The 25,334-nt window shown below is 40.6% G+C and overlaps 1 protein-coding gene across 1 annotated transcript in view; it reads left to right on the top strand.

Moving 5' to 3' along the window:
- SQOR (sulfide quinone oxidoreductase) overlaps positions 1-25,334 on the top strand; it is a 377,873-nt gene that overhangs the window by 99,422 nt on the left and 253,117 nt on the right. The window lies entirely within an intron of this gene.

The raw sequence follows: 25,334 nt of genomic DNA, 5'->3' as shown, positions 1-25,334 counted from the left end.
TAAGGAGGCCTCCAAAAGCGATAATCAGGTGATTAGGAGTCAGTAAATCTAAGTTCCTATCTTAGCTCTGCTATTGACTTGCTGTGTGATCTGGAACCAAATTCTTTCTCCTTTTATTTTATTTTTTTGTCTTTTTGCCATTTCTTGGGCCGCTCCTGCAGCATATGGAAGTTCCCAGGCTAGGGGTCTAATCGGAGCTGTACCCATCAGCCTACACCAGAGCCATAGCAACGCAGGATCTGAGCCTTGTCTGCAACCTACACCACAGCTCACGGCAATGCCGGATCCTTAACCCATTGAGCAAGGCCATGGATCGAACCCGCAACCTCATGGTTCCTAGTGGGATTCATTAACCACTGAGACACGACGGGAACTCCTCTTTCTCCTTTTAATGAAGATATCATGCTTCCAGTAAAGGCTTTGGAGACTCTCTAACATTTCTCAAATTTTGCTAAGTACTTTCTCCAAACATATAAATGCAGCTGCCTTTAAGGTCTAATTCTCGCAGTGTACTTAGTGTGGCCAGAGATGTACTGCTCCTCAATAAAGGGGTATAAGGGGACAGTATATATACACACATGGTATTGACTTTACTTTGTACTACTTCTGTCTGAGATTTGAGGACATCTTCATGTCACTCATTACAGACACTAATTTTGTAGAGGTAAGAATTGGGAGTATCTGGAAATAATGAGACCAGACTGTTATTAAGTTTTACATTTAAAAAACTGTCTTGGTACCATGAGATACCACCTCACACCAGTCAGAATGGCCATCATTAATAAATCCACAAATAACAAGTGCTGGAGGGGCTGTGGAGAAAAGGGAACCCTCCTGCACTGTTGGTGGGAATGTAAACTGGTACAGCCACTATGGAGAACAGTTTGGAGATACCTTAGAAATCTATACATAGAACTTCCATATGACCCTGCAATCCCACTCTTGGGCATCTATCCGGACAAAGCTCTACTTAAAAGAGACACATGCACCCGCATGTTCATTGCAGCACTATTCACAATAGCCAGGACATGGAAACAATCCAAATGTCCATCGACAGAGGATTGGATTCGGAAGATGTGGTATATATACACGATGGAATACTACTCAGCCATAAAAAAGGATGACATCATGCCATTTGCAGCAACATGGATGGAACTAGAGAATCTCATACTGAGTGAAATGAGCCAGAAAGACAAAGACAAATACCATATGACATCACTTATAACTGGAATCTAATATCCAGCACAAATGAACATCTCCTCAGAAAAGAAAATCAATCATGGACTTGGAGAAGAGACTTGTGGTTGCCTGATGGGAGGGGGAGGGAGTGGGAGGGATCGGGAGCTTGGGCTTATCAGTCACAACGTAGAATAGATTTACAAGGAGATCCCGCTGAATAGCATTGAGAACTATGTCTAGATACTCATGTTGCAACAGAAGAAATGGTGGGGGAAAAACTGTAATTGTAATGTATACATGTAAGGATAACCTGACCCCCTTGCTGTACAGTGGGAAAATAAAATTAAAAAAAAAAACAAAAAAAAAAAACCAGGCACTCAAGCTCTTCCAAGAATGTATAATTCCTCTCAAATCAATAAAATGACATTCAAAAAAATTAAAAAAAAAAAAAAAAAAACTGTCTTGGGAGTTCCTGTCATGGCTCATAGGAAACGAATCTGACTAGTATCCATGAGGGTACAGGTTCAATCCCTGGCCTTGATCAGTGGGTTAAGGATCTGGCGTTGCCCTGAGCTGTGGTGTAGGTTGCAGACATGGCTCAGATCTGGCATTACTGTGGCTCTGGCATAGACTGGCAGCTGTGGCTCCGATTCGACCCCTAGCCTGGGAACCTTCATTCATTGCAGGTGCAGCCCTAAAACAAAACAAAACAAAACAAAAACAAAACAAAACAAAACAACAACAACAAAAAACCCTCTTCCTTTAGCCATAGGATATATACCCTTTTTTCCTGGGATGCAGTGAAAAGTGAATGGATGGAGCTGCCCAAACAAGTCCTGCTGCTATGAAAGCAAATCAAAGTACTTTCCATACCCCCCTACTTTTCCTTTCCTACTTACTAATTTATTATTTTTTTTATTTGCCCTTGAAGAAATTCTGTAACAGTTTTTAGATTGACATCATCTGTTGCAAGCACAAGTCTGGTTTGTTTGTTGGTATTGATGGTGGTACTCGGCAACATCTTGGTCTTTGGTTGCTGCTTTTTTTCAGAAGAAATGATTTTCTTCTTCCTCACTGGCAATAGGTTAGTGTGACACCAATAACTTTGAATCAATAATTGTAGGATCTTGGTGGGCTCATAATTAATGGTTATGCATATTCATGTCTAATAGTAATGTTCTTTTGAATGTTACTCTAGAGGCATAATTTAGGGTAATGCGGAGGGGGTTGGTCTAAGAGGACAAGGAAGGGAGAATATTAAGAAGCTTAGCAAATGATTCTGCTTTGCAATATCTCCCTCATTACTGTTACTTTGGGAATATGCCCATCTCTACTTGGTTCTAACCAACAAAATACAGACTTTTTTGGGGGGGGAGACTTTTTAGGGCCCCACCCATGGCATATGGAGGTTCCCAGGCTAGGGGTTGAATCAGAGCTGTAGCTTCCGGCCTACAACACAGCCACACCAATGCCAGATCAGAGCCGTGCCTGCAACCTACACCACAGCTCATGGCAACGCTGGATCCTTAACCCACTGAGCGAGGCCAGGGATCGAACCTGCTTCCTCATGGATGCTAGTCAGATTCATTTCCCCTGAGCCACAGTGGGAACTCTGAAGTACAGACTTTTTGAAATGTGTCCTGAGATTTGGATAAAACCAAAAGCTGGTAAAGTCACTGGGTCAAGAAGATGAATAACAAAAGAGCCTATTGTAAGAATTTATTATTTCACTATCATGCTTGACATTAGAATCTGTACATAGGAAGCAATCATAATATGTTCCTAGAACTTAGAGATATAGATACTCTGTGAAACTAAATTAGTATACACACACACACACACGCACGTGCGCGCACTCACACGAGATTGCCTTTCAGCAGAAGTTACCCATTCAAAGAGATGTTTGTACCTATAGTTTAAGAAATAGGGTATCTCTCAAATTAAATCATAAAAGGGGGGAGTTACTCAAGTTCAAACAAGGTGACCTAAAATATATTCTCATGGGGGTTCCATTGTGGCGCAGTGGAAACAAACCTGACTAGCATCCATGAGTATGCAGGTTCAATCCCTGGCTTTGCTCAGTTGGTTGAGGATTCACCTTTACTGTGAGCTGTAGTGTAGGCTGCAGATGCAGCTTGGATCCCACATCACATTGCCGTGGCTGTGGCTGTGGCCAGTAGCTGCGACTCTGATTCGACCCCTAGCCTGGGAAATTCCATATACCACAGGTGCGGCCATATGAAATGAAATGAAATAAAATGAAATGAAATGGAATAAAATATTAAATCTCTGAAAGGGAACATAAGACACTGATAATGTAAGTTGGCCCTGAGGCAGGAACCTGAAGGATGGGATCAAGAGGAAGATTTTTCACTATATACCCTGTTGTACCTTTACATTTTGAACATGTGAATGAATTACTTATAAACAAATAAATATTAAATGCTTCTGCACTTACAGAGGCATGATTGTCAAAATGGAGTTTTTACAAAGAAAGTCAGAGTGCACAATGTATCAGAGTCTCTTCATCCACCTCTGTCTAAGGAAGGGATCAGAAGATTCTGGTCCCTGGATAGGTGATACCTATTGAGGTCAAAAATAATTCCATGAGTTTTGGAGTTCCTGTCGTGGCTCAGTGGTTAATGAACTTGACTAGCATCCATGAGGATGCAGGTTTGATCCTTGGCCTCGCTCATTGGGTTAAGGATCTGGTGTTGCCGTGAGCTGTGGTGCAGCTCAGATCCAGAGTTGCTGTGGCTATGGTGTAGGCGGGTGGCTAAAGCTCCGATTCGACCCCTAACCTGTGAACCTGCATATGCCTTGGGTACAGTCCTAAAAAGACAAAAAGACAAAAAAAAAATTCATGGGTTTTGATGAAATATCCTTTACGTATATTCACCTCCTTCAGAGTCTGAGTTCACCGAGCAACCTTCTCATTGTGGGAACCTTGACATGGGGAGTGGGTGACCCTGCAAGCTGAGCACAAATGAAAGATAAGGCTGGAAAAGTAGAGCCTTCTTTGTAAAGTATTCAATCATTTTTTAGCTCTTTCTTCTAATTCTGGTGTGTTTGGTAGGTGTAGTTCAGTCGTTCTCAAAGTATGTTCTCCTTCTTAGTGGTCTCCATTTCCTGCCGGTGTAGTCAATTCTGGGTCAGTGGAGTTCCCATTGTGGTGTAGTGGCTAATGAATCCGACTAGGAACCATGAGGTTGTGGGTTCAGTCCCTGGCCTTGCTCAGTGGGTTAAGGATCCGGCCTTGCCGTAAGCTGTGGTGGAGGTCGAAGACACGGCTCGGATCCCACGTTGCAGTGGCTCTGCTGTAGGCTGGCGGCTACAGCTCCGATTCGACCCCTAGCCTTGGAAACGCCATATATCGTGGGAGCGGCCCTAGAAAAGGCCAAAAAAAAAAAAAAATTCTGGGTCATAGGATGAATTCAGTTTCTGGTCCTAAAATGCTGTGGGATTGGCTTGCTCCCACAACATATGTTCTCTTACATCACAGCATCTATCACACTGCACTGCAAATGCCTGCTGATCTCTTTGTCTCTCCAAGGGCTGTTAGCTCCAAAAGGTCAGGGAGTCTCCTTTATCTGATGCTGTATCCTGAGCACAGTGTCTGACAAATCAATCATCCAGAGAAGGAGGTACCATTCCAAGCTAGGATCACTGGACCTCCCTGCTTGGTATCTATCTTGAGGTTAAGTCATGGATTTCAACATTCTTTATGTCTCTAGAAATCCTCTCCCATAACTTCAACTATCCCCACTATTGAGGTTATTTCCAAGTAGTTTGATCCAAAGAGTACCACATTCTCTCCTGGGTGTCTGATCTACATTTCCAAATACCTGCAGGTCAGACTGTTAGCCTAGGAGCTCTCATACCAATTTTCAGCCATACATTGGGCAAGTCACTCTCCCTTCACTCAGCCTGAGATTTCTCATTGAGAATAAAGGCACTGGTCACTAGATAATCAAGGGGTCCCTTCCAGCTTTAAAAATGCCATACTTCTATATTGGTATGTTGTTAGCACCTCCAACTCATTGTGCCAGCCCTCCCTCCTAACTCTCGTCAATGGCTCCATCATTTTTTCTCCCGGTCATTTAGGCTTGAAACTCTCCAGGCATCTGCTTCCTCCCACTAATCTAGTCTTCCATATCCAATGAGTAAAATTTTATGAAAGCAGTCTCTGCACTGTCCTCTTACAGATCTTTTTAGGATTTGTATTAGTTGTCAACAGTTGGGCTCCTACTGCCCAGCCTTTCTAAATGTGGTGGATTCTTTCATTGATGACAGCTGTGAAACAGGAGTTCCAACTAAGGTAAACTGTGCTTTCTCCAAGTATTTAAAATAATCTCTGCTTACATCAGCATTCAAACTGGGCTGACCTTAAGAAAAATGAGAAAGAAACAAGTAGAGTCTTCTGCAAAGGAATCTTCTAATTTCTTTCACTTTAGTCTTCAGATACCCTCTGGAATTTAAAAGCAGTGAACACTATTCTCTTTTAAGTAACCTTAAACTAAAAAGCAAAGGTCATAATGATAATATGTGATAATGTCTTTTTTGTTTTGTTTTGTCTTTTTGTCTTTTTAGGGCTGAACCTGCGGCATATGGAGGTTCCCAGGCTAAGGGTCTAATCAGACCTGTAGCCGCCAGCCTATGGCAGAGGCACAGCAACATTGGATCCAAGCATGGTCTGTGACCTACACCACAGCTCGCAGCAACGCCAGATCCTTAACCCACTGAGCAAGGCCAGGGACCGAACCCACAACCTCATGATTCCTAGTTGGATTCGTTTCCACTGCGCCGTGACGGGAACTCCTTTTTGTTTTTGTTTTCGATAATGTCTTAATACATGAGTATATGGCAGGCAGTTTTTGTTTCCTTAATTGCAGTTGCCTCTATCCTAGCCCAGTTTTTTAAAAAAATAGTAGCTTGACTGAGATATAATTTGCCTGGCATAAAGTTTACTCTTTTATTTTGTATTACTATTATTATTTTGCTTTTTAGGGCATGTGAAAATTCCCAGGCTAGGGGTCGAATCAGAGCTACAGCTGCTGGCCTACACTACAACCACATGGGATTCCTGACCCACTAAGCAAGGTCAGGGATCAAGCCCACATCCTCATGGATACTAGTCAATATATTTCCGCTGAGCTAAGACAGGAACTCCCAAAGTTCGCTCTTTTAAATAGTACAAGTCAGCAGTTTTTAGTATAGTCCCAGAATTGTTCATTTGTCATCCCTAATTCCAGTACATTTTCATCATCCCCAAAAGAAATCCTGTACCCATTAGCAGACACCCCCCTTCCACCTCCTCCCAGCCCCTGGCAACCACTGATCTACTTTTTAGCTATTGGTTTACCTATTTGGTGCATTTAGTATAAATGGAACCATGCAACGTGTGGTCTTTTTCTTTCACTTAGCATAATGCTTTCAAGGTTAATCTGTGTTGTAGCAGGTGTCAGCACGTCATTCCTTTTTTAAGACCAAAAAGTATTCCGTCGTATAGATAAACCACATTTTATTTATCTATTCCTCAGTTTGTATTGTTTTCATTTTGGCGGTTATGAATAATGATGTTATGAACATTTATATACAGGTTTTTATGTGGACATATGTTTTCATTTATCATGATCATATACTAGGAGTGGAATCACTGAGTCATATGGTAATTCCATGTTTAACACTCTGAGGAACAAACTAACTGTTATCCAAAGTGGCTGTGCCCATTTTACATCCCCACCAGTGGTATATGAGGGTTCTGGTTGCTCCACCTCCCCATCAACACTTGTAAGTCCATCCTTTTTTGTTATAGCCATCCTAGTGGGTGTGGTGTAATATCTCATTGTGGTGTTAATTTGCATTTCCCCAGTGGCTAAAGAATTATGTTGATGATCTTTTCATGTGCTTGCTGGCCATTTGCACATCTTCTTTGGGTCACCTTGGTCTTAGGACAGACAAAAATTAAAATTCCTTTATTTAGAAAGTAACTGATGCCCATTTATGGGAGCTAATGTCCTTTCAAATGAGGCAAAATTAATAGTTATTTAAAAATATAAACGGGGAATACTTCTTTAAATACATGGCATAGGATTATGAGGTTAAAAACACACTTTTGTCTTTAAAAAAATTACAAAAGGTAACCTCAAAGCTAAATGATCGAAAGGAAATTTCTCTTTTAGAGTAGATAAATAAGTAGTAAACGCATTTACTGTTAAGGAATTAAATAATGGGCTTGTAAGAGACATTATCACCAATATTCCTATATGTTGGAGGAGCCTTTGAAACTTGCTTAGAAGTTAGTAAATAATGTAACAAATTTACTGTTTTGAAAAGATAAAGGTTTGTGGATTTTTGGTGTGTTTTGTTTTTGTTTTGCTTTTTTGCTTTTTAGGGCTGTACCCCTACCACATAGAACTTCCCAGGCTAGGGGTCCAATTGGAGCTGCAACTCCTGGCCACAGCCACAGCAACTCAGGATCCAAGCCTTTTCTGCAACCTACACCACAAATCAGGGCAATGCTGGATCCCTGACCCACTTAGCAAGGCCATGAATCATACCCTCATCTTCGTGGACACTAGTCGGATTCGTTTACAATGCACCACCATGGGAATTCTGATAAAGTTATCATTTTAATATAAATGAACCTATATAGAAAAACTCAGTTTACATGAAGGATAAAATGTTTGTGTGTATGTTTGTTTGGGGGGGAGGTGACTGTCACATGGCCCCGCCCCTAACAGTAACTACCATTTACTGAGCACTTACATGTGTCAGATAAGAGCTTCATGTACGTTATTTCATTTGTTCATCTGTGAGGAGGTATTCTTATGATAATCTCAAATCTCATATAGATGAAGAAACAAAGCCTTAGAGAGGTTAGATAAATTGTCGGGAGTCAAACAGCTGCCAAGTGACCGCCAGAGCTAAATTCAACCCCAAAGCCAGTGCCCTTCCCTTCTATACCTCTTGATTTTCTCCAGATTCTCAGGGAAGTATCTGTTGCAATGCCAGGTTTATGTGTAGTCCAGCTACTTCCAATATTAGATGCTCTCCCATAAGCTTCATGTTGTGTTACATGTTTCCATGTATCCTACAGGATATCTCTGAGTATTTTTTTCTGGGAGTATTTATCAGATTCCCCTTCTCAGGGTAACACTGTACCTATAAAGACTGTGGTAGAGTCTTTGACAATGTGAACTTCTGTAGGTCAGCTACGGCCGAATCCTGAAGACAGAGAAAGACCAGAACGTAGTATGATGACTCTAAACAAGCACTGGAATGGCTCGGATGCTTTACTGAGAACTTCCTGCAGAGGCAGGAAGGGGTATTTTAGCTGTTGTCCCCCACACTGTACTGCAGTCAAAGAAGGGAGACTGTTAGGAGTGGGACAGATGTTCCAGAAAGGTCTATCCCATTTGGATGGTTCTGGAAATAGACTACGTATTCATCCCCACTTGAGTCCAACCTCAAGACTTTTAACAGGGGCTAAAATTGGCTCCACTCAGCCTGCTGAAAAAGCTATGCCTAACATTTCCCCCTAAGGTGGCACTTCCCTTTCCTAACCCAACAGCCTCTAGCACTGTTGGTGCTACCCAGAGGTGGTCACATCTCGTCAGCACCCAAGAATGAAGAAAGCATTTGGCCAGTTCCAGAAATTATTGAAAAGCAGAGAAGTTACCGAATCACCATCATCATGCTACATAATGTCAGTGCCACAAAGATTCCTGAGTGACTCCTGGTTTTGCAGGAAATACCCTTGGATGCCTTAGTGATGGGAGAGCAGCTTCCTTCATCTCATTTGTTCAGCCTCAATTCCTCTTCCAGTATTTTTTCAACCCCCCTCCTTAAATCTGGCTCCCTATTTTAATTTCTGACCTGGCTCTATGAAATAAGAAACAGATTGAATGACCAAAAACTAGAGAATGGGTAAGGAAATTAAAACACATTCAGCACTGGGCTCTTAAGTGGGTAAATAAATTTGTCCTAATGAATATTTCTTAAATGAATAAATAAACTTAGGATTTAGAATAAAGAACTTTCCTCATAGGATAAAACATACAGCCACTAAGAAGAATGCTTACATAGAGTTTAATAACTTCGGACAATACCTTTTTTTTTTTTTTTTTTTTTTTTTTAAGGGCTGCACCCTCAGCATACAGAGGTTCCCAGGCTAGGGATCGAATCAATGCTGTAGCTGCCAGCCACAACCACAGCCATAGCAACGCAGACTCCGAGCCATGTCTGTGACCTACACCACAGCTACAGCAACACTGGATCTGCAACCCACCAGGCAAGGCCAGAGATCCATCCTGCATCCCCATGGATCCTAGTTGGGTTAGCTTATCCACTGAGCCATGTAGGGAATTCCAAGATAATAATTATGTCATGATATTACGAGAAAAACCACAGAATATGAAATGTGTGTATAATGTTCTCTCAACCACGATGAATATCTATATGTATAAAGTCCTGGAAAGAAATTCACTAAAATTTTAGTTGTTACTATCCTTGAGTAGAGATATAAAGTGTATTCCTTATATTCTTCTTTCTGCTTTTCCACAACTTGTGTAGTTTTCGCTACAAGCTATTATTACATTTATAATAAAAAAAAAACCCTGTAAATGTCCATTTTTTTAGAAGTCAAATATTCTGGATATATTATAAAGAACTCTCTTATTGACACAGATGTTTTTCCGGCAGCTCTGCTCCAGGAAAACTGTAAACACTGCTCTGGGAGAACACCTCCCACAGCCACCTGGCTCCTCGCGTGTACGTACACGTGGAGATCTGGAGATCCGGCAGCGCGGGGAGATTAGTGTGGGAAGGCACTTCTGTCTGTCCTGCACTTTGCCCAGCTCTCTCAGGTCTGTGCTTGCTATTTCACCCCTGTCTGTCTCACCTGTTGCTGGTGAGGAATTTTCCAGAATTACCACTCCCAGTCAAAGGCACTTCTCTAACTGGGCCTTGGGAAATGGAGATGTAACATTTGACAGTTTTTTGGATTCCTCGCTCAGGTTGTCTTGGGCAACATCCCAGGAGAAAGCACATTTCCTCCCCCAAGATCATTAAGTGGCAAACTTCCCCCACAGTCATGTCCTAAAAGGCCTGCCTAGATAGAATTATTTAGAATTTGCAAGCTTAGGGTCAGGGTAGGAGGCAAGTTTGAACTTTTGCTTTGGAATCCTAAATTTCTGTTTCTACCATGCTGTTCAGAATTTAAGAGTAAAAGTATATTCTGAGACTGAGGATTGCAAGGCCTGAGCCACAAATATTCAACCATAAGATGGAAATGAAATGATCTGAGAGGCATGAATTTTTATGAAGACCTGATTTAGAAATGGCGGAATATGCAGCCAACACATGGCCATTTCTATAAAGTTAAGTTCGTGTGACGGCAATTAAGTCACCCCAAAGGACAGATTTCATGCCTAACAACATTCCCCAGAGAGAGCATTTGCAAAGGGGGACGGTGTGTTTTGCCGGCCCAGCTTTAGAGCAGCCAAATTGCTCTCTCATTCTCTCTCTCTCTCTTTTTTTTTGTTTTGGTCTTTTTAAGGCCTCTGGTAGTATATGAAAGTTCCCAGGCTAGGGGTCCAATCAGACCTGTAGCCACTAGCCTATGCCGCAACCACAGCAATGTGGGCTCCAAGCCACATCTGTGACCTATACCACAGCGCACGGCAACGTCGGATCCTTAACCCTCTGAGCAGGCCGGGGATTGAACCCACATCCCCATGGATACTAGTCAGGTTTGTTTCTGCTCAGCCACAACAGGAAACAAATTTTCCTGTAGTAGCCAAATTTCTGACTCAATAGCCAATTTATGACTGGGTCAATCCAATAATCCCAAATTTCCATACATAGCCTATTAAGATAAATGTTTTCTGCTCTAGGACTGATTCCTCACTGGCTCTGGTTAGATCAAACAGTAATACTTCATGATGTTCCTGGTTTCTCAGGTCCAAATCCTTCTCTAGCCTCTGCAGGCAATGTGAAGCAGTTCCTCCCTGTGCCTCAGCACACACCTTATTAGTACCTCTTTTATAGCACTTGACACATGTCTGTCACAGCTTGTTCATACATCTGTCTCTATCACCAGACTGAGATCTGGAGGGCAAGGGCTGTAGCTCTTGTAGTGAGCACAGCGATTACTGCTTAATAAATGACTGCAGAATTAATTACCTAATCAAACTGTTCATTTTCCCCCTCAGAATTGATACCGCACTTTAAAATAATGTATACCGTATTCGAGAGAGGCATAGGGATAGATTTTAGAACTGGAGGGGACCCTCCTTTGGTCAATGGGGTAACCACAGCTTCAAAAGGCCCAATGACCCAGCCAAATCCATCAGATATCGCTGGGATCACTCATCGGTGCAGTTCTCTTTATGAGAGTGAAGTGAGCTTTAGGAAAGTGGACTTTGATTTTATGCTCTGGGAATTCAAATCTGTAAACCTTTAACTTTCAGGCTTAGCAAAATGGTGCTAACAGGCCTCAAGAACTGTTTTAAACATGGATAGTATAAGTCCGTGTTTGGCCCAAGTCCACCCTCTAAACTTGTGGAAGATAGGTATCAAGAGAAATCGTACTTGAATGTGTTCAAAACTATTTTCATGAGTTTGTGTGACATTTTATGCTTACTTTCCATTACAGCTTTTAGATTTATAGAAAAGTTCCGGAGTTCCCATTGTGGTGCAATGGAAACAAATCCAACTAGCAACCATGAGGTTGAGGGTTTGATCCCAGGCCTCGCTCAGTGAATTAAGGATCCAGCGTTGCCGTAAGCTGTGGTGTAGGTCTCAGATATGGTTTGGATCCCACGTTGCTGTGGTTGTGGCATAGTCCAGTGGCTACAGCTCTGATTGGATCCCTGGCCTGGGAACCTCCATATGCTGAGGGTGAGGCCCCAAAAAGCAAAAGAGAGAGAAAAAAGAAAAGTTACAAAGATAGTGCAGAATTCCTATATACCTAGGAATACCCAGTGTCAGTTTCCCCTAATGTTATCATCTTATATTACTACAGCATGTTTGTCAAGACTAAGGACTTTACACTGTGCACTACTAGCAATGAAACTCCAGACTTTATTCAGATTTCACTGGTCTCTCCACCAAGGTCTTTTTTCTGTTCCAGGATCCCAGCCAGGATCTGAATCACATTTTGTTGTCACGTCTTCTCTGGTAGGTGACAGTTTCTTTGTCTCTGCTTTTCATGACCATGGCAGTTCGAAGTGTACTTGTTGGGTATTTTGTTGATTAGCCCTCAAATTGGGTTGGTCTAACTCCTTGTAGTTAGACTGGAGCTTGGGGTTTGGGGAAAGAACACTACAAATGTGAAGTGGCTCCTCATCACATGATGTCAGGAGGTAAACGAGATCCCCAAGCTTCACAGGTGAGGCTGACCCTGATCAGTTGATCAAGGTGGTATTTGCCAGGTTTCTCCACTGTGACATTAGTATTTTTCCTTTCCACTCCATGCTCTGGAAGTGAATCACTAGGACCAGCCTGGAAGGGAAGCGAAGTTTATCTTCATATACTATTTGGAATTCTTTTGCTAGGAAGATTTATCTCTTCTCCTCCCTTTATTTATGGAAATTTTAGTTTAATAGATAATAGCAGTTTCTTGAATTTGTGGGAAATTAAAATTATAATTGGATAAGACAGTAATTTGGGGCAGATAATATCATGGGGTGTTAGAATATGAATTTAAGAAATAAATACCTCTTTGGGGGAGCACCACCATAGCTGAGAGAGTTTATATTGGTAAATGTTCCAGATAAGTGAAATGTATTCCTTTCATCACCAAAGATTTTTTTAAAAATTTTCATTGTATTATATTTTTCTTTACCAAAGATTTTTTTATATGTATAAATGTCTACCATTCTTATGCTTGCCTTTCTAAGAGGTATTGTATGCGTTTATCTTCTTGAACACAATATCCTGAACACAAAGTTAACCTCTTTGCAAAGGTTGATCATTATGCTGAAATTCACAGCCATGAAAGTGGTTAAATTTGATGATCTCTGAAGTTTTTTCCAATCCAAGTTTAACAGCTATCAGACAAAGTTAATGAAGCCATGTCCTCAAATAACCAAAGACTACTTTTTTCAACTTAAGGTTTTTACCTTGGGATGGAATACAGTGGTCTCAGCCTTACTTCTTTCTAGACCATAGAGAAGAAACAGGGGTTCACACAAAGGCGTTCAGGATAGCACATCCGAATCACTCAGGGAGGTTGTTCAAAGGCAGATTCTGATTCAGGCCTGAGATTCTTAATTTTTTTTTTTTTTTTTTTTTTTTGTCTTTTTGCTATTTCTTTGGGCCGCTCCCGCAGCATATGGAGGTTCCCAGGCTAGGGGTCGAATCGGAGCTGTAGCCACTGGCCTACGCCAGAGCAACAGCAACTCGGGATCCGAGCCGCGTCTGCAACCTACACCATAGCTCACGGCAATGCCGGATGGTTAACCCACTGAGCAAGGGCAGGGACTGAACCCGCAACCTCATGGTTCCTAGTCTGATTCGTTAACCACTGTGCCACGACGGGAACTCCGGGCCTGAGATTCTTCATTTCTAAAATCCTTCCAGGTGATGCCAATGCTACTGGGCCATAGATCACTCTGAGTAGCAAGGACCCAGAAGACTGTACAGACCAAACTTTGTAGTCTGGCTGTTGGCAAGGATTTTTCATGAGGCCAGAAATTCCTGGGACAGAGCAGAGCTTTTCTCTCATGCTGCAAAGACCTTTGAATAGACATGGATCATTCACAAAGTACAGTCAGAACTTAGAGAAAGAAGAAGCTTGGTGACAAAAATAAATCACTGTTTCTTCTAATATAAGCTGAAGGAAGGAAAGAGAATTCTCTTCCTTAAAAAAACTGCTTTAGAGACAAACATAACCTGGACTCTCTGGTTCCTTTGATGTTGAAAAGAAGCACCCAAACCACATCAAAAGGACAATAAGTTAGTTTTACATAAAGATGAGTTTAGTGGAGAGGGGTCCTGTTCTAGAACTTGAGGCTTCTTATCCTAAAATTATGCTTGAGGATTTTAGGACAGCACTAATGTACATTTTATATGATTGCTTCTACTATTTTCTCACGAACAGTAAGCGGGTTTGTCTATCCTTCAAGATCGAAGACAGGGAAGCCAAACCCTTAGCTGCTTTCAAATTAAGCTAATGTGACATATGGAATCTACTTATTTAAATGTACAGTAATCCCTCACTAAGCAAAGGGGATTCATTCCAGGACCTGCATAGTTACCAAAATCTGCAGATGCTCGAGTCCCTTTTATAAAATGTTCGCAAATAATCTGTGCATATCCTGTCATATGCTGTATTTATTTTTTAAGATTTTTGGTTTATTCTATTATAGTTGGTTTACAATGTTATTTCAATTTCTGCTGTACAGCAAAGTGACACAGAAATATACATTCTTTTTCTCACATTATCCTCCATCAGAAGTAACTAGATATAGTTGCCTGTGCTACCTGCCATATACTTTAAATCATCTCTAGATTACTTATACCTAACACAACATACATGCTATGTGAATAGCTGTAAAGACAATGTAAAAACTATGTAAATAGTTACCAGAGTGCAGCACATTCAAGTGTTGCTTTTTAAAACTTTTTGAAATTTTTTTTACAAATTTTTTTCATGTTTTAAAGTTTTACTGAAGTATAGTGGGTTTCCAAATATTTTTGACCCACAGTTGATTGAATCCACAGATGCAGAACCTGGGGATACAGAGGGCAGACTGTACAATAAAATTATGGTTCCTGAGTGAAATGTAGTGTCTTTCTTAGGGTTGCTTGACTGTGAGAAGACTTTCACTTCATTGTATGTATAACAGCAGCCTGTATGAGATAGCTCTAGCCAGAAATGCAGTACTGAGGAACCAATACTGTGCTTGCTGATCTAGAGACCTGAATTCCAGCCCCTGCTCAACCAGTAACTATTTGGATGACATTAACCACTTGGACAAGTCACTTAACCTCTACAGTCCTAACTTTACAAACTACATGATCTCAGGCTCTCTTTCAAGTCCTAGTTTTCCACCACTCCATTCCTGTTTCTCAGAAAGATATTTTGCATACATTTCAAAATAATGCTTACCCCTGTTTATAATGCCATTAATAAAGCTGATTCTGCCAACTTTGTGCCTAACCCTTGAGCAGGTAGCAGCTTGAATGTTATGTCAAGTAGTTATCAGAGGAAAAATAGCTGAGATTCAACCTCATTTCTTGAGTAGATATGTTTGTGGTTGTAAGCTAGCTAAGCTAGTGGGGCTTAGTTAATATTATACAGAGTTATTGCTAAACTCTCCTTTTCCCCAGATAATGGCTAAAAATCAAAGTTTATACCGTAAATTATTACCAGTTGGCAAGATTCTGAATTTCTCATTCTGGGTAACAAATTTATATTATAGTTGACTTTAGTTGGAAAAATGACTCTGTTTCATTGACTGAATTATAAAAGGCAAAGAGGGAGTTCCTGTCGTGGTGTGGTGGAAACGAATCCGACTAAGAACCATGACATGGCGGGTTCGATTCCTGGCCTCACTCCATGGGTTAAGGATCCAGCGCTGAGCTGTGGTATAGTTCACAGATGTGGCTTAGATCTGGCGTTGCTGTGACTGTGGTGTAGGCCGGCATCTGCAACTCTGATTAGACCCCTAGCCTGGAAACCTCCATATGCCAAGGGTGAGGCCCTAAAAAGACAAAAGACAAAAGTAAAAAATGAAATAAATACAAAAAAATAAAAGGCAAAGAGGCAAAATGCTGACTGCTGCCTGAAGTCGATTCGTTTCCACTGTGCCACAACGGGAGCTCCTATCTCAGCTTTCTTGAATGTTAGAAATAGTCCCAGTATGTAACTCATAGAGTTGTTATGATGACTAAATAATACATGTAAAGCATTTAAAACACCACTCAACTACATGTTAGCTATCGCTATTATTAATAGGAACTGAAATGAGAAGGGGAACTAGTCAAGACAGGAAGACAAGTGAGGTCACATTGCTGAGAGCAATTTCAGAAATGGGGAAGATAGTAGGACTTTCCACATCTGCTTCTACAGTGAGTATTCTCTGCTCAGGACTGCAACACTCGTGTGTGTAACTCTTCACTCTGTGTGTGTGTGTGTGTGTGTGTGTAATATTTCAAAGTGATTTCGTATGTATCATCTCGTTTGATTATCAGTAGTCGAGGGAGATAACAATCTCTTCTTCAGTCTTTTGCAAATACTGCCCACTCTCACAGAACATGGGTAAGGCAAGCACAGGATGGACCCTTAGAGCTGCAAAGAACAGTTCAGGAGAGCACAGCAGACCAGCCCTTCTTATGTGGATTCCAAGAGGTGTTACTGGGTTCTTTACATGTCCCTGGAGATGAAATGTAGGGCTATTTTATTTCCCAGGAGGACCTTGTTGGATATTTCCTTAAAGCATTGTATTTGATCATCCTCATATCTTCACATTCACCAAATGTACTTCACATTCCCTGGTAGTAAACGTATTTTGCATATGCCTTGTCTAGTCTTAGCTATGTATCAGAAAGTAGCCATTTAAAGCATTTGCTCTGTTGAGCCCTGAAAGATACTTGTATTTCTGTGTTTTGTTGGTTTTTGCTGTGGTAGAAAGGCAATATCCTATGGAACAGTGCCACAAAAACATTTCAAATAGAATTGGGGGACCAGTGAAAAATGACTATATGGTAATGATAGAACATAATCTCTAGCCAAGTAATAGAAACAGGTATCAGAGAAGTTTTTGGCTTATTATTATGAATTAAATAATGATTAACATCGACCATTTACCATGTGCCTGGCAGTATGCCAAGTGTTTTATGTGAATATAATCAACATGATATTATAATATGCCTAGCATATAGCAAACAGTAGGAGTTTAATAAATATTTGTTGAGTAAATGAATATATGAGATAGGGATTTTATCCATTTTAAAAATGATGAAAATTAGGTTTAGAATTTTAAGCTTTGCTTAAGGTCATATAACTATTGAGTAACTAGTGAATCCAGTTTGTAAACCCAAATTTGATTGCAGTGTAACACAGTGTAGTGGTTCAGAGCAGGAACTTTGGAGCCAGCCCGACTACCTAGTTTTGAATCCTAGCTCTACCACTTACTAACTATGTGACCTTGTGGAAGTTACTTAGCCTTTCTGTGCCTCAGTTCCTTCATCTGTAAATTAGAAATAATAATCCCAACCTCCCAAGGTTATTGAGAGGATTAAATAAGATCATATATGTAAAACACTTAGAACTGTTCCTGGCACTCTGTAAACATAACTGTTACTGATTAGTAGAGCCTTATGTTACATACCGATAGAGCTTTCTAGCTTTCAAAAGAAATTTCCATTATTTCATAATATCCTAATAAGGTAGATGATAATCATTACAATTAATAAGTAGTATCTCATGGAATATAATCCATAAAAATATTGAATCACTATGTTGTACACCTGCAACTGTTATCATATTGTAAATAAACTATATTTCAATTTTTAAAAGTATTTCACTCCTTGCAATAATCTATTTTATAGATTATAAGAATCAGGCTCAGAAAGGTTCAATAGATTGCTCAAGGTTACACAGCAAGTAGTTGGACCCTGCTGGGGAAAGGCAGAATGAAAGCTGAAAGATAACCAAAACAGAGTGTCAACTCTTAAAATAAGGAGGGAGTATGGAGTTCCTGCTGTGGCGCAATGGGTTAAGAATCTGACTGCCGTGGCTCAAGATGCTGCAGAGGCATGTGTTTGGCCTAGGAACTTCCATATGCCCTGGTGTGGCCATTTAAAAAAAAAAAATAGGAGGGAGTAGAGGGAAGACAGATAGGAAAACACCTAGCTTATTCAAGGCATAATGAAGCCGTTCACTCAAAGAGGTGCAGGTCACATGATGAGGAAAGCCAGAGGAAGAATTGATGAATGTTTGCCTAAAGTCCATCTCAAAGGCACCAAAACAGGTCAGACTGTTTCATGGCAATGAAACATGTTGAGTGTGCTTGAAGTCAGAAGAGTTTGAAGGTCTGGGAGTAGCAGAACAACGTGGGAAGAAGTTTCCCAAAGAACACTTTGAAAAATGCCTAAGCATTCATAGCCACTCCCACACATTTTTTGGAGTGGGAGGGAACTAGTGACCTTCATTTCAACAGACAAATACAGTATTCAGGACCGAGGATAATGTGAACAATGCGATTATTCTAAAGAAAGTTCCCTATCTGCTTGAGAGGATTCAGAATGTGTATCTTCTTCCCTTTATCTTTAGTTTTGCTACTTTGGAACCCAGTGGATCAATTTTTCTGGAGTCAGTCCTCCCATTTTCAGGCCAAAAGGTTATAAGAGTTCTCCCCTTCTCCTCTGTCAGGGCTTCTTCCAGCAAGATCTTGCCAACCAGTGAGGTATAATGGTGCAACAAAAATGTTTTCACCTCTGCCTGACCTTTATGCCTTGGAAAATAGAAATTAAAGATTTCAGGAGTTCCTGTTGTGGCTCAGTGGAAATGAACCTGACTAGTATCCATGAGGATTTGGGTTTAATCCCAGCCTTGCTCAGTGGGTTGAGGATCTAGCATTGCCCAAGCTGTGGTGTAGGTCCTAGAGGTGGCTTGGATGTGGCGTTGCTGTGGCTGTAGCTGTGGCCAGCAGCTGTAGCTCTGATTTGACTCCTAGGCTGGGAAGTTCCATATGCTGTAGGTGCAGCCCTAAAAAGCAAAAGCAAAAAAAAAAAAAAAAAAAAGAAAAGAAATTAAAGGTTTCATCCCACTCTTGGATGGAGTGGTGTATCAAAGGACTAGAGGAAACTTTGGTGAACTAGATACTACGAATAAACCATTTTCAAATGTTTTCCTATTTCTGTAGACCTTGTTTCTGGTTCAGTTTCCAAGATCAGATCTTATATAATATTGGACCTCTCTTAGACAAGTTTGAAAGATCTAGGACTTATTGAGAGAAATATAACCCCCAAACCAACCAAAATATAGTAGTCTCCTATCTGGATTAATATAGTGGCAACATTTGAAGAAACCAGAGGTATGGAGTTTAGAGGAAGCTATGGCAATAATCCAATAAAAATAATTAGATCCCTGTTGATAGTAGGAAGAGAAAAGGGGAGATAAATATTTAGAAGGTCAGAAGCTCATGGGTTTCCAATTGCATGTTATTCATCGTTGAGATACAGTATTTGCACATTCATGATTATGGCTACAGTCTTGAATTTTAGCAGACTCTCTTGTAATGATTGATTTAATTGAGCTTTTTTTAATGTCAAAAGACAGAAAAATGAATGACAGAAGTGGCAAGAGGGGTGAGCTCAGTCAGGAGCGGGAACATCCTTCTTGAAGATTATCTTCGAGGTCTACCTGGATAGAATCTGATGTGTCTGGAAAGAACAAGATCAAACCTGCCTGGCATGGGTCACCAGACTCTGTCCCCTAATTTCTTTCAAATTCGATTCACTAAGTATTTATTTAACACAAGTATATTATTCCACCACAGTACTAGAGTCCTGTAAAGTATACTATTTATATATATATATATATATATATATATATATATATTTTTTTTTTTTTTTTTTTTTTTTTTGGCCACACTTACATGTGGAAGTTCTGGGGCCAGGAATGGAACCTGAACCACAGCAGTGACAACACTGGATCCTTAATCCACTGGGCCACCAAGGAACTCCCATAGATACCTTTTTTTTTTTTTTTTTTTTTTTAGGGCCACACCTGGGGCATATGGAAGTTTCCAGGCTAGGAGTCCAGTCACAGCTGCAGCTGCTGGCCTACACTACAGCCACAGGAATGCAGGATCCTTAACCCACTGAGCAGGGCCAGGGATTGAACCTGCAGCTTCATGGATACTAGTCAGGTTCATTTCCGCAGAGCCACAATGGGAACTCCATAGATAGGTATTCTTAAATTTAGTTCCTATCCTTAAACAGCTTACTATCTACTTAGAGTAACAAAATATCCATCTATGTAGAACAATTAAGAAAAAATAGATCATAAGTGTCAAAGTTATGGTAAAGATGAAATTGGCCTTCTTTTAATTTCTTAAACACAATAAGCATAGACTACCCTCAGGGCACTCTCTGGTACCCACCCCTTTCCCCAGTTCTTCTGCCTCCCTCCTTGTGGTCCCTCAGGTTTCAGCTTAAGTGTCACTTTCTCAGTGAGACCTTTCCTATTTCCCTGTGTAAGGTACCCTTTTTCATTTCATTTTTCTTCATAGCAGTTATTATCGCATTTAATTATTTGGTTTATTCACTTTTTGAGTCCTTTAGTGTCTGACTTCCCCACTAGACTATAAACTTCATGAAGGCAAGAATTATATATATTTTAAAATTACCTTATATTCATCATCTGGTAAAGTAGCACAAAGTAGATGTTCAATAAATATTTGTTTGATAAATACATGAATATTATTACTTTTATTAGTTGAACAGTTTGAACCAACATCATAGAGGATAATTATTTTAAAGACTTACTCCTAGAAAATGATGAAACAAGCAGTTTCCTGAAAACTTGCAAGTACAGACTTTCAGGATGTTCTGTGTACTATAGTCTACAGGTCATTTGTAGTCCAGCAAAGATTTGTGATGGCTCAAATCACCCTGCTTCCCCTGAATCTTGTCAACAACAGTTCTACTCCTGATATATGAGAAAGGCTAAAGATGGAAAAATTTAAAGAACAATTTAAATTACATCATATTTTAGGGGATTTTCATTATATATTTTAAAAGGAGAAAGTCTGTTTGGCATATTAAATGTCTGTGGGAATAAGTCATGTAACATATCTGCATGAACATATTGAGGTGAAAGCATTTGCAAATCATGCCATTTCAAGTCTGGTTAAATGTATCTCTTTGCAGATGTATTACAGCTCACAATCACTGCTCCTGTTCAAATATGTTAGGGTCAAACATAACATGAAAATGGAAACGTAAGAGAGGTTAGCATTTATGGATCTGCAGATGACTCATTCTACTGGCTTAACCAATTTCTTTAGATTTTTCACAATTATGATATGTTTCACATCTGGAAATAAAATATTTAATATGTAATGTTATTGACGATAAGGTACACAAATAATACATAATCATTATTCTAAAAAAGAAATAGGTTCCAACTATTTTTTTAATTTTATGCTTGAATTAGCAACCTTGGGGGGAAAAGTCATTTCAGGACTTAGAGGCAAAGGCAGAGACCCCAAACCAGCTGGTTTTTCCTTGTCATGGAAAAACTCCTGCTTGAGCAGAGTTTGAACCAGGCCAGACCACTCCAGCCCTGGCTACAGCTTGCTCTCTACATTCCCGTCCCAGGTTCCTTGGTTGCAAACCAGCTTTACTTCATCCAGGGGCTTGCCTAGCTTGAGTCATTCATGGCTTCCTTCAATTTGAGCATGCCTAATTCCTGCCTCTGGCGGTGCCATTTGGCCATGAACTGGCATATCCACTTGGTCTGTGAGGAAGTTTTTGGATGAGACCAACAATTTCTTTTTAATATTAGACATTACTAATTATGAATGTTCATAGTTAATGTTGGATAGATTGTAACCTTGAGTGTAGCAACTGAGGTCAAGTGGAAGCTATTTCTTAAATGTATCTCTTCAGGAAAATCTCACAAAAGATTTTTTTTAACAAGCTACTTGAAACAATTCAGAGCTAGAATTATTTTCAGGCTATAGCAAGATAAATTCAGTTTCTTTTTATTTTGATCCACTACCAAATTTTTTATTTGGAGAGTCTCATTTTGATATTTAATATGGCAATTAAATTAAACTTGGAAGTTATATATGGCCTGGGGCATGTAGAAATTATGTGAAAATAAGAGAGTATATAGACAACAGACTGTTTCATACACCTCAGTGTGAATCTTGGGGAAAACCTAGAAGCCACAGTTGAGAACATTTCAAACTCAAGGGATCTTGTAGCTTTGAGCTTATTTGGTTCTGGACTCCCTCTAGTGGTTCAACCTTTTGGTGCTTTGATTGCTATTCTTCAGTTCATAGAATTACCAAATTTGGGGTCATATTATAAACACATAAGCAGAAGAACCACACAACTCTTATTAGAATAGTTTCATACAAGGAGAATACTGTGTCATTGAATGTTATGATAAATGTGGATATTAAGATAATGGAAATAGGAATTTCAGTTGTGGCTCAGCAAGTTAAGAACCCAACTAGTATCCATGGGGATGCAGGTTCGATCCCGGTCCTTGATCAGTGGGTTGAGGATCCAGTTTTACTGTGAGCTGAAGTGTACTTCACAGATGTGGCTCAGATCTGGCGTGGCTGTGGCTGTGGCTGTGGCTGTGGCTGTGGCAGTGGGCGGCAGCTGCAGCTCCAATTTGACCCTAGACCAGGAGCTTCTACGTGCTACAGATGTGGCCCTAAGAAGAAAGAAAGAAAGGAGGGAGGGAAGAAAGAGGAGGAAGGAAGGAAGGAATAATGGAAATATTAGTGTTGCAGATGGTCTGACCTTAAGGGATACAGTGGATTTCACTGTCTGTAAAAGCCACTTTTCCAGTTCACTGAAAATGTGTGGATAAAACCTAAAGGTCCAGGAACAGGATTCCTGATTGCTTTTCTTTGCAACCTAAGGTGAGAACTCAACCTTTTAGGAGTAGAGAGAAGTGGATATTTCCTGGATATATGAGTCCTACAAGGTCCTTGAATAAAGACACCCTTTCAGACCAGTCCAGAGCAGCATGTGATTTCCTTCACATTATATCCTAATATTGCAGGCTCTACATTTGTTTTATTTTATTTTTTATGTTTTGTGTTTTTAGGGCCACACCCATGGCATATGGAGATTCCCAGGCTAAGGGTTGAATTGGAGCTATAGCTGCCAGCCTATGCCACAGCCACAGTAATGCCAGATCCAAGCCGTGTCTGCAATCTACACCACAACTCAGGGCAACACCGGATCCTCAACCCCCTGAGCAAGGCTGGGATTGAACCTGTGTCCTCATGGATCCTAGTCAGATTCATTTTCACTGAGCCACAATGGGAACACCTCTACATTTGTTTTAAACTAAATTCAGAAAATGCTAAGAGTGATTTAACTAAATTTGCTTCCCTATATTGGCTTTGGTTATGCCCTTTGGCTCTGTCTTTTAAAAAGTCACCTACTTCTTGCACATGACCACACTACAAATATGAGGAAGAAGGCTCTTGGGTTTACACCATTAAACCTTGAATTCCTGGCAAGTCCCACACCATAGATATACATAAATCTGCCAACTCTTTTATATGACCTCCCTTTGCATATTTAGGACAGTTATGTCCTCATTAGATCTTCTTTTCCTAGTTTGGCTCCCCAAGCTTCTTGGAACCAGAATAAAAGAAACTCTGTGAGGTAGAGGCATCATGATAGAATAATTTAATGCGCACTTTGTCCACACTTTTTATTTCAGAAAATACAAAGGTGTTCTTGAAAAGTCTGAATATGGAGGCTTTATTCTCCAAAAAGAACAGAAGGCAATAAGATTAAGAGAGAGAAGAAACCAGGATGTCATGGGTGATTTACCCACTTCAGGACCTCCTCCTAGAATGCTACTTTCTGGTTCTTTTTAAGTTGTTCCAGCACAGGAACTGGAGTCATACAGCAGAGACCAGATAAGTGACCGTGATCAGAAGTCAGTCATAGAGTCTGCCCTGAGGTTCGAGTAGAGCGAGGCCAGGAATGGGCATTGGCCTTAAGATTCTCAGATCTGATAGTACTTTCCATTGAGAAGACATTGGGGGAGTTCCTGTTGTGGCGCAGCGAAAATGAATCCAACTAGGAACTATAAAGTTGCAGGTTTGATCCCTGGCCTTGCTCAGTGGGTTAAGGATCCAGCATTGCCATGAGCTGTGGTGTAGGTCGAAGCTGTAGCTTGGATCTGGCATTGATGTGGCTCTGGCATAGGCCAGCACTTACAGCTCCGATTAGACCCTTAGCCTGGAACCTCCATATGGCCGCTGCAGATGTGGCCCTGAAAAAAAAAAAAAAAAAAAAAAAAAAAAAGACATGGGTATAGAGTCTGCAATTGATTGCATAAGTAGGGGAGCAAAAACCCAAATCCAAGTGATTGAAGCATCTACCTGCAATTTTAATTTTGTAACCTCACAAATTTGGGTTACAGTGAAAGTGGGGAAAATGGAGGTAGAAAGATGTGAATAGGGTAAAAACAAGGCATATTATCTTGGCTTTGTTATCCATAGCCTTAATTGCTAGGCCACCAGGGAATTTCTATTTAGCCGTGTGTGTGTGTGTGTGTGTGTGTGTGTGTGTGTGTGTGTGTGTGTGTGTTTAGGGCCTTATCTGGAGCATATGGAAGTTCCCAGGCTAGGAGTTGAATTGGAGTGGTAGCCAAGGCCCAGCCTCAGCCACAGCAACCCAAATTCCAGCAGTATCAGCAGATTCTTAACCCACTGAGTGAAGCCAGGGATTGAACATGCATCCTTATGGATACTAGTCAGGTTCTTAACCTGCTGAGCCACAACAGGAACTCCTAGCTCTTTTTCATAAGCACAATTAAAAAAAAATAGGAGAAAAGAGTAATTCCCTGTGGGAAGGGGAGAGGAAATGTGGAAAGAGGTTAGGTGGGAGGTCTTAATAATGTAAACAAGCACTGCCCCAATACAGGACTTAGTACTGCCGTACATCAGAGAGACAGTAATTACTTATCTCAGGAACACAAGTTATAACTAAGTTGTTGTCAAAGAACATTCAATGGAGAAGTCAGGAATATGAAAAAAATGTATTGGTGTGCCACAAATGCATCAGATGGCCTGGTCTTCCTTCTTTCCCGGCTCCAAGATGTTCAAAATGCTATCCTCTCTCTGGCTATGGTGGTGCTTTTCCAAAAAGGTTGGAACCCAGATTATGGAAGGTGCCAAAGTTGTATGTCTCAGCTACTCCAAGTCGCCTAAGGCATTAGCACCAGAGCACTCTAAAATACTGTGTCCCTAAGGACAGTCGGGGTTTCTTCACAAAATAGCAGTCTCTGGGCTGATATTCCAAAAGCGCAGATAGTGATGCTCCAGTCCACCAGCCAAGGAAAGAGTATGCTCTGCGGTGACTCCTCAAACCTTTAAGCCTAAAATACAGGCTTAATGACCTAGTTAAATTAGCTTACGCTGCCTTCCTGA

The sequence above is a fragment of the Sus scrofa genome, chromosome 1, assembly GCF_054392235.1.
Source record: "Sus scrofa isolate SSC_HxYL_T2T_F1_AM1 chromosome 1, Sscrofa_HxYL_maternal_Yorkshire_Landrace_v2.0, whole genome shotgun sequence".
Lineage (NCBI taxonomy): Eukaryota > Metazoa > Chordata > Mammalia > Artiodactyla > Suidae > Sus > Sus scrofa.
The sequence above is the reverse complement of the archived record's forward strand: the minus strand, read 5'-3'. Positions and strand labels throughout refer to the sequence as shown.